Source organism: Anolis carolinensis, unplaced genomic scaffold, assembly GCF_035594765.1.
Source record: "Anolis carolinensis isolate JA03-04 unplaced genomic scaffold, rAnoCar3.1.pri scaffold_9, whole genome shotgun sequence".
NCBI lineage: Eukaryota > Metazoa > Chordata > Lepidosauria > Squamata > Dactyloidae > Anolis > Anolis carolinensis.
The window spans coordinates 18,981,487-18,992,672 of NW_026943820.1; positions in this window are offsets into that span (position 1 = coordinate 18,981,487).

An 11,186-nucleotide genomic window follows, 5' to 3' on the forward strand; every position below is an offset into this window, starting at 1 on the left:
CATCAAAAATGCACCTCTTTGGGGAAGGCTGACCATGTGCTTTGCATGTACAAGTCTTGAGGGTTAGCCTTTGCTCATCTCCAAGGCTGCTTCGATATTTTATCATGTGATTGCTCTGCTTTACTATGTTATGGAATAGGGGATGTCCATATATTTCTGTTGTTTCTACTCATGTTCTACATGCTCATGGATTGTCGGGTGTCCCTTATTTTAGGGCCAGAAATCTTCTCCTTTACAGGACTGGCCATTTCCCCTTATTCTAAAGGATGTCTACTTGAGAGCTTGAAAGCCTTTCCTTTTACAGTATATGGAATCTAGAATTTTTCATAAAAGCCCCTCATAAAGACATAAATATGTGTCACATTGTCTATAAAAATGAACAATACATGAATTTTACAAGGACACACGATTGAGTAAACTGAAATCAATATTTTCATTGGGTATTTAAAGGCACAATCCAAACATAGTAATATCTCCTTTCTGTATGTCAACCCGACATGTCATGAATTTCAACAGGCTCTTTTGTTTTAAAAACCTAGCAACACTGAACTCCCACACACCAGTTAAGGAGGAAAAAGTGGAACAACTGCACTGTGTGTGGTTCTGTTGTGTTTCGTTTTTGGCCGGTAGTGCTAGATGCCTCAAGTTGGATCTTTACAACTGGCCAAGAACTATCCTGTTTTTCCTGAAATAAGACAGGGTCTTTTGGGCTCCAAAAGATGTGTTAGGTCTTAATTTCAGGGGTGGTTTTATTTTTTCAAATTGACTTTTTAAATGAACTGTAACTAGGGCTTGTTTTTTAAGTAGGGCTCATATATCAAGCATCCTCAAAAATCATGCTAGGGCTTATTTTGGGGGTAGGTCTTATTTTTGGGAAAACAGGGTACTACCGCTCAGTGTAGACAGAACTTTCTTAACCCAGTGCTCTCCAGGTGCATTGGGCTATATTTTCCATTATCTGGCTAGCATAGTCTGGGGGTGTTTGGAGTGTTAGCCCCCAAATTCCACAGGGTCTCTGGTTAGAGAAGGCTGGGGAAGGCAGCATATTGAAGCAGATCTGGATGGGTAAAGAGTGACCTGTGCAACCAGGCTGTTTCTGTGAGCCTACGTCCACTCTCTTTTCTCCCATAAATCTGAATAAGGCCTGGGAAAGTTTCCATTCAGTCACTTTCATTTTGGGGAAAAAAGGTCTCTGGAATAGGAATCCTAGCACTTGTGGGACACACAAGCAAAGATCCCTCCACCCCAATTGTAGCCGTGTTCTGTTTCTCTTTGCAAAGTGTTACGGGGATCGTCTCTCCTGGTACCCTGACATTTTTTCTGAACTGGGAGAGATGTGCCATCTGAGTTTTATGGCCAGTTTGGAATTTGTTGCTTGCAATGATGAGAATGGCTTCCCGCCAGGTGCCTATGTGGGCCAGTCTCTCAGCCGTTAATTTTATGGCCTTGCTGCTATTTTCTCCCTCACATTTGTCTCTTGTAAGCACTTATCCCTGCACAGGTTCCCCGCCCCTGCTCCTCCTTCATACACCATTGCTTTTCTCTCTGATTGAGGCCTCTTGCTAGGAATGTCAGGCGGCAATAATAGTCCCTCTGCCCTGCCCAGTTTATGAACGTTGGTTGCCTTTAACCATTGAAAATATTCAAGAGGAGAACAGGACTATTTTTTCTGTAGTTGCTGTACCCGCTCTGTAGAAGGAAATCTCGGAGCCAAAATTCAAGGTAATGTATGTCCATCAAGCCCTGAAAAAATGTGGAAGATACCAAATTCATACATTCCAACTGTCATAATTTGGCAGGAATAGTCCCTAATAACCCTCCATCAGTCCACTTCTTCAGTGATGTTTAAAATGTACCCATTTCTCTCTCCTTCCTGCCATTTTCCTATGTTATCCTCAACTTTCCTGTTACTGCAAACTGAGCTCAGAGGGTAAAAGTAGTTTGCACTCACTGAACTCATCAAAAAGGAGAGAGGAAGTCTCCTCCTTCCCAGGAAGCACAGGCAAAAACATGCGGCTACCACCTCTTCTAGTTTGTGCTCTTCCTCATTTAAAAAGTTTTTGCTATTTTGACCACCTTCTAGTACACGTCAAACTAAGGCCCACAGGCCAAATCCGTCCTGTCCTGTGTGTAGCCCTCCAGATGCTGGACTACAACTTCTGTTTTCCTCATCATGACTGGAGCTGATGGGAGTTGTGATACAGGAACATCTGGAAGGCTACAGTTTGTTCTGTTTAGATCATGTCTGGTGTTAAAATGTCCTTCAATCTTTCTCCAACCTCAGAGCTACAAGTGCCATTTAGCTGCAATTCCCATTATCCCCAGTCTGGATGGCGGATAATCAAAATTGATGAGGGTTGTCGTTCAAACATCTGGGGACTCAAACTGGGTAAAAATTAGAGTGCACTGATCACTATGTAAAAAAAATTATAGTTGGTCCTCTGTCTCCCCAGATTCTCCATCCACAGATTTAACTGCCCTTTGAAGGTAACCATAAGGCTGATGTGGCATTCAATGAAAATGGGTTTAACACCCCTGTTCTAGTGTTATTTGGCCACACATATCCGTCTGCAGAATGGAGGGTATGCAAGCTGAGTGATGCCCTTGAGCAATTAATGGTCATTAGCAGCCCACGTTTCTTTTCCTCTGAGTCTTCTACTTTTGGTGTACAGCAGGAAACTAGGAATGGCAAACAGGTGCTGGGTGAGAAGCTGAGGTCTCTCTCAAATACATACACACATCCTTCCCCCATTCCCTTCCCTTCCCAAGCACACAGACAAGAACTAGTGTTGTGTGGTTACAGCATTAGTCTTGATATGGGGAGCTCCACATTCAAGTTCCTACTAAGCCGTAAAACCCACTGGGGGACCGTGAACTGATATTTTCTCTCAGTGTGTCCTTCCTCACAAGGTTGTCGTGGAAAGAAGGAAACCTATGCTATCTTAAGAAAAAATAGGAACAGGGCAGAGCAGTCAAGGTGAAGGCCTGCCCACATGTGATGCAAAGAAGAGCTTACCTAATCACTTCAGGTGACTAGGAATTGCATGCAGATGAATGAGTTGGCAAAGGAGGGATAGAATCTCGCATCAAACACTTATAATAGAAATCCTGATAAGATGGTCACTTTTGTAGGTTCTTTTACCCTTTACCCAGGACGACATAAAGAATCTTAGAGAAACCTGAGTTGGTCAAATTGTGTATCCAAAACGAATGAAAAATAAGAACTTGAACCTGTTTAAGAAAAAACGTGAAACAGGAGGAGAAACTGATCAGAAGACCACAAGAAGCAGAGCAGACAATGGCGCCATCTGCTGGGGAAAACAAGGTGGTTAAAACAAGGACTGGTATCCGTATTTGTTTTGGTGTATTCATAAGTTAAAAGCCTGATTCCCATCAATAGGTGGACATTGTTTACTTTTAAAACAGAGGTATATTGAATTTGGAGGTACAGTCAATATTGAATATTGAATTTCATTAGGATTTGCAAAGATTTTAAAGATTTTTCACGGAACTCCCATTAACCTTGGGTTCCATGCAACACAGACTGGGAACCACTGCTGTACAGAAACAAGAGAACAAGTATGTTTCATCTTCTGCATGATAGCCTGCAAGACACCTCTCTTCATCCTCCTCTGACACCTTGTCCTAAATACGCGTCACAGAATGCTGCAGCTGGAAAAGACCAGGACATCCTGAGCAACCCCCAACAGCACCACAGGCACAACTCTGCCTCCTCCATCCTTTTATTGTATTGGAGAAAAGTGTCTAAGCACTTTTGAAGAGAACTCACATAAGCATCTTGTGCCTCAAAAAAATCAAACAGCGTATAACACTTGTTTTATGTATTTATTTACAGCATTTATATTCCGCCCTTCTCCCCCTGAAGGGGCTCAGGGCTTATCACAGAACACATTTACAGCAAACATTCAATGCCGTTATACAGACAAGACAGACAACTGATAGAGGTATTTATAGGTATTTCCCTTCTTTGGTGTCCTGGAGGTTGTGCTTGATTCCGGGGGGAGGGGGGGTTGATGTCGCTCCATCCTTCATGTCGAAGAGCCCATAATCACGGACTTTCTCCTTTCTTTGATCACCGGCAATTTCTGATATTTCCTTTTTAAGGTGCCATAAAATACCTTGCTGCTTAAGCGGTACCTAATTTATCTACTTACTGCTGTTTTCAAACTACTTAAGTGGGCAGTGAACTGGGCTGAAGGTCAGGCGCTCACCTTGACCTGGGCTTTGAACTGCCAACCTTTTTATTGGTAAGATTTATTGCAGCTGTTGATTAACCAGCTGTGTTAAAGCCCGGCTGTAATCACATAATACTCACACACCCCTTTTTGGGGGGATCCCAAAATGGTATTTTTGTTTCCCTCACTAATAGTCGCACTCCCGATTTACCAATCCATCCACTCACCCACCTGTCCACCCAAAAACCTACATGCCTGCTTCACTCACCCAGCTGCCCACCAATCCAGCCAGACACTCACTCATGCAGGCACTCACTCAGTCACCTGACCATTTCAAGCAGTGTTTCTGGAAGGGGGTGGTCTGAGAATTGATGGGTAAGCGAATGAGTGAGTGCATGAGAGTGCATGAGCGAGTGAGTCATGAGTGGGTGGGGGACTGGGCGGTGAAAACCACCTTCTCAGCCACTCACTCACCTACACACTCTCTCACTTGGTTGCCCATCCAGTCCCAAGCCACCCCCTTCCAAGAACAGTGGCAGTTCTCTTTAAATGAGAATTTGATGTTAGACTGGCATAAAGTGAAATACAAGTTTTAGAAAACCACCGTTACTTGGTGTGCATTTAGAGTCCCAAAACAGGCAAGTTTCTTCAAGCTGACGAGGAGTTGTTTGTGTATGTGATGGAAATGAGCAGCAATGGCTACAGTGTATCCTATGAGATGTTGCAGAGGAAAGCACAGGAGGAAGCCCGCAAACATGTCATTCCTCCAATTCAATTTAAGGCAAGTTGTAGTTGGGTGATAAGGTTCATGTGCCAACAAAAGCTATCTGTGCAAAAGAGAACCACCCTGTGCCAAAAGCTACCTGATTACACCAAGGTGGAAAGCTTTCACCGCTTTGTCTTGCATATGTGCAAGGAAATGTCCTTTCACAAACTAGTAAATGCTGACTATTGTGCAAATAAATACAGTATTGCACATAAAGAAGAAATATTCAAGACCTCTCCATTGAGGGCAAATATCATGAATGTTATAAATGGAAAATTTTAGGAATAGGCTCGTCTACCTCCAGCTTAAAATGGTATGTTCTAGGAGTCAAATCAATCTGCTTTTTATATGATATGAGGGTAATTATTATGGATGTTACTATAATTAAATTAACATACTCTATTAAGGGCAAAGGCATCACTTGCTCGTTCAAGTGCCATCCATTAAAAAGCATTGTAAAAGCTGGCATTATTTGCTGTTGCCTACCTACATACTTATGTCTGTCAATCTGGAAGAATGGAAAATCAGATAAAATATTATGTAGTTGTAAATTGCTTTAAGTGGACCCATTCTACCAAGGAAGATTTTTAGTCATTGGTTCCTCACTAGCAATAGGTACCTACAATCTGAAGCAAATTCAGCTAAGAGTCAATAATGTCATGCTGATTTCATGTGTGGCTAGACAGAAATGACTACAGTGATTTCCACATATTCTCCTCCCACCAAAACCTGAGTAAAGGGAATGACAATGCACTACATCCTTATGAAATTCTGTCTGAGGCATGACATTTTGCTGCCTGAAGCAAAGCTGTAAATGTATTTGTGTATTTATTTAATTCATGTTCAGCTTCAGACACTGATCTAGATATTCCTAAAGAGAATAATAATCTAGCAATCTCTACATCCTCAAGAGTGATTCTATGGCTAGATTCTGGCAGAGACAGTCCATGGATTTGTGTTGGAGAACTTAAGAGATGTGTTCTCTCGGGCAATTTAAAAAAAATTACTGGCTTTTCTACTTTTATGAGAGTTCTGCACCCCTGACAGCAGCAAATGCTGTCACTTCCAAAAATTCAATTTGAGAAGTGTTCCTAGGAAGATGTCTTCCAGTAGTTGACGAGATCAGAGGAAAAAGGATGGGAACAAAAATGTCAGCAACATTTAGGTTATAGCTCTTACTGCCTATAACTTTAACCTGTAAGAAAATTTTAGGAGAAGCATTAACATGCTTCAGAATAGAGAAAAATCTACACAAAAGGTGGGAAAACCCGCAAATGATGTCATGGAGGTGGTGGAAACACTTGGAGAGTAGGATTGGTATCACAGGAGAGCTGGATTTATTTGCAGAGAGGGAACAAGCTGAAGACTGCATCTTTCATTCACATTCTGCCTAAACTAGAATGAAATTTAAGCAGCTTTAATGATAACTGCTTTGTATTTTGTCCATCCTTAAAGCAGAGCTCCTGTTTATTCTGCTATCTGCTCCAAATTTGTATACAAGAAAATGAGAGGGTGGAAAGACCCAGTGCTGAGCTCATCTTCCAAACTGGTTCCAATTCTGAAATTCAATCATGGCTGATGAGTGATCACATCCAGTGTCGCTCATGAATCTGCTGCCCAAAATTCCAAGGCATCAGCCAGGAGATTTCCCCAATTCTGACACAGTCACAACATATTATCTGGATCAATGTGCTATAAATAAATACATACATAATCAAGCTAGATCCAAAGACCTGGGTTAAAAATAACTGAAGCCTGAAACTAGAAGATGACACACTTACTACCAAAATAAGCAGCCAAGGAGTTTTGCATTTGCTTGCAGTAGTTTCCTGTAGGTGAGCCCCAAGCAGCAAATATAGAACAAACCAGCCTTTGCAAGAAAATGTTGCAATGTATACTTAGCTCCGATGAGGAGCCACATTCACGTCATATTACAACTCCCAGAATCCCCTGACCAACATAGGGATTGTTCCTGCTGGCTAGGGAATTCTGGGTGTTGTAATCCAAAATTCTAACTTTTCTTGACTCTCTGTAGCATGCTCCTATTTAGTGATCCAGGCAGGCAGGTAGGAAGATTCACCCTCTTCTCTGATACTTTCTCTTATAATCTCTCCTGCTTTATTCTAATCTCTTTTATTATTTTTTCCTAACCAATATTCAATATTCATGGCTACTGAGACTTGCTCAGTTTTCACTGGACTTTGAAAGCATTGTAACTTAAAAGTAGAGACTATTTTCAAAAAAAGTCAGGCATACACTACTTTGAAGTTACTAGAGAAAAGATAGGCTGTATATACAGACAGAGATCTTTTGTTTGAGATCTGTCTTGCCTTGGGCTTAAACAGCAGATAACTGGCCATCCATGATGCTCTCTTGTGGAGAGGCACATGGAGAGGAGGGGGAATGTGTTGATCCAAACCAAATAGTCCCTGTCCACTGAAGTGACCAGCTTGGCCAGGTGCCACGTCTGTTGCTTCAAGGGAGCCCTTCGCCTCCTTGACGAGTGGCTTTGACTAATTCCAACTGACAAGGCTGTTCCTTTGCTGAGAGAGAGGACGAGGGCTGTCGCTGAGAGCAGCCTGTGACCTTTCTTTGTCACATTAACACTCTTCGGTGTAATCAGTCAGGCAAAGGGGAGTAAAACAATTCCACCAAGTGATTGATAATCTTCCCGTAGGAGTGAAGCGATAGGGCCGCTAAGGAGCAAGCAATAAACAACAACACATAGCAACATACTCTCCTCTGAATGGTGGGCATTTCAGCCTACAGAGAGGGGGATCTGGGAATTGTGAGCTGAGTTTAAAAGTGTTAGGGAATTCTCCCAAAATAGCAGAGCATCCAAAAATACAAACAGGATAACTTAATTGAGCAGTAAGCTCACAGCAAGCAGAAAGGTAAAGTGTCCTGTGGCTGCAAAATAATTTTGAGCTTAGCAGGCAAAGATGCAGAGTTCAATCTTTGAAGTTACCAAAAAGTTTATTTACAAATAAGAACTACATTCCTTGATAGGAAAGAATTGGGACTAAGCTTCTCTCTAAATCCATAACTTCTAAGTTCCAAAACAAGAAGGAAAACCTCCAAACACTAAATGTCGTCAAACTCACAGAGTAGAGAGAGGTCAGAATGCAAAGCTGGAAAAAGTAGAAGTCTTAAACAAAGGCATGCAACCTGAAGAGTATCCAATATCCATTCTACTTCACCAATCAGAATGAGAGCAGAAAGAGAGAGAGAGAGAGAACATACAGATACACTCCAACTGACATTCAGGAGGAAAGTATTTCCTCAGCTAAAGCTAACTAACTGTTGTTCCTCATTGAGGACGGAAGACTTGAGCAGTGTGAAGTTGACTTCCAACAAAAAGGATGTCGCTCCATTGTGTTTCCAGTCATTAGCTGTGCAGGATAGTGTTTAGATCTATTGTTCATTCTGGAATCCTTCACCTTCAGCCTTGATTTCAATGGTACAGTGAAGAAACTTTCGATTTGAAGGCAAATAAGGGACTATCCATGGTGCTGAATCCTTTTTTTATCCGCAAGGAGGTTTAGCATATTTAAAGTTTGGATTGGAACCCAGATTTACCTAACCGAGCATGACACATAATTTTCTTGGTGGGAAGTGTATTGGTTGCTCCATACACACAAAGGGAGGAAGTGGGGACTAGGAGAATGGCTGATGATATTACAAAGTCATACAAACAGCTTTTCAAGCAAAGGAGAAGGAGTGACACCTTGCACACAGCCACTACCGCAAAGGCATTGGAGGACAAGACACTCAAGGGACACTCCTACAGAATTGCAACTTCATTATTCTACTTCATCTACTATGGTTCCATCCTATGTGATTTTGGGACTTGCAGTTTTGGGAGAATTCTCAACAGCAGAGATTGCACTACAGACCCAGGACTCCATACCATGCAACTATGGTAGTTAGCATTAAACAAATAGCACACTGGGTTGCTGTTGAGTTTTCCGAGCTGTATGGCCATATTCCAGAAGCATTCCCTCCTGACGTTTCGCCCACATCTATGGCGGGAATCCTCAGAGGTTGTGAGGTCTTTTGGAAACTACGCAAGCATGTGGACAATTTCAACAAAAAGGAGGAAACTACAAAAATGAACAAGATTTGGCTAACAGTATTTTAAAAACTCTAAAATCAGGATAGTAAATAAAGAACAACACAAAGAAGAAAGGGGAATTTCAGACAGGAAACAATCAGGGCCAGCTAACACATACCAACAAAGGATTCCCCCAGGCAGGAAGCAGCCAGGCTTCGAAGCTGCAAGGCTATTCAATGCAAATCAAGCTGGCCATTTGCAACATTCACACTTGCCTCAGGCAGACAAGAGTTCTTTCTCCCACCCTGGACATTCCATAGATATATAAACCTCACTTGCCTAGTTTCCAACATACCTCACAACCTCTGAGGATGCCTGCCATAGATGTGGGTGAAACGTCTGTAAATAATGCTTCTGGAACATGGCTATACAGCCTAGAAACCTCACAGCAACCCAGTGATTCCCGCCACAAAAGCCTTCAACATTGAATAGCACACTCATTCTGTAGTGTGAATGTGCCCCCCTCCGTGGATAAAAGGAAGGGGGTTCTCTAAAAACGGTTTAATATTTTTTTCCATTTGAAACAATTTTTTTCTTTCATGTCTGTGCAAGTGTTGAGAAGAAAAGAAGTCAGGAACTCTGATAGTATACACCTGAGACAAAGCTCTAATTGGGACATAATGCTAGCATACTCATATAAGAGGGACAAACAACTAATATGGGATACAAACCACTCATGGATACCAAAATCCATGGATGCTCAAGTACCTTTTTATACATAAATGGTATCTCACATATAAAATGGCAAAAATCAAGTTTTGCTTTATGGATTTTATTTTTTTAACCAATATTTCAAAGGAATGTTTTCAAGCCATGTATGGCAGAATCTGTGGGTGCAGGATCCGTGGCAACAAAGAGCCGGCTTTTCACATTAATTCCTCCTTGCATCCAGATTCCTTCCCTATCAATCAGCCAGCATTTCTTGGTCACTGATTGCACTCAGCCTTCATCAGGATATTTTTAGGATTTCTCTTCCTGAGGTTTTTTAAAAGTCCAAATGAAGGTCCATATAGTGTTTTCTTGCTACTTCGCGGTTGACTTTTCTCTCCCTCACTGTTTTGCAGGGTTTTTTTGTGGTCCAAGGCACTCTCAGAATGCCTTGGACCTTAATGCTATGCAATCAAAAGTGGTATCTATCTATCAAACTAACCAATTAAACAACAGAAAGCAACTCACGGAGGACTAGGCTGCGGCGGCGCCTGCCTTTTGCACATGTGCTCTCGCCCCGTCCCCTCTTCCGGGAAGGCTTCGCTGGCTCCCTGGGAATCCTGGGAGTTGCAGGTTTACAGCCTTCTCTGCCAAATTTCTGTCTGCCTCACCAAACTGAAACTACAGTGCAAAACGGGCTTTCGAAGGAGAGAAAGGCCACCTAACTACTAAATATAAAGTATAAACATTAAAATAATTATAGTGTCCCTACTTCGCGGATTTTCACTTATTGCGGGTGGTCCTGGAACGTAACCCCCGCGAAAAATGAGGCAACACTGTATATCTTTCCACCATGTCTCCTGTATCAATTTAATGATATAATAATATATAATAATATTATACTATACTAATATTATAATATATTGTATATACATATAATATTAATAATAATATTTATGATGTAATACAATATAATAATAATTATAATTCACTATTATACTTGTATATTTATATTACATGCAATATTACTAATAATATTGCAATACAGTTGTATAATATAATATACTGTATGTATATATACTTGTAAACTGCCCTGAGTCCCCTTCGGGGTGAGAAGGGTGGGATATAAATGTCACAAATAAATAAATAAATATTCTGAAAACCTTGGAGTTCTGCCATCCTTGCTGATCCTGCCTTCTTATGAGTGAGTAGCATCTTGGCTACATAAGGAGTGGAAGTGGAGAACAGAGTTTGCTAAAAATAAAATAGATCCATTGTTTTTTGCTTCTCAGCTTGATTTCTATAAAGAATATTGTTTGGTTTTATTTTAAAGGGTCTATCATACAATCTCAGTGTGTCTTGGAACAGTTTCTCCCCATAGAGATGTTCGATGTGGTGTCAAAGGCTTTCATGGCCAGAATTACTGATTGCTGTGAGTTTTCCGGGCTGTAGGCCATGTTCC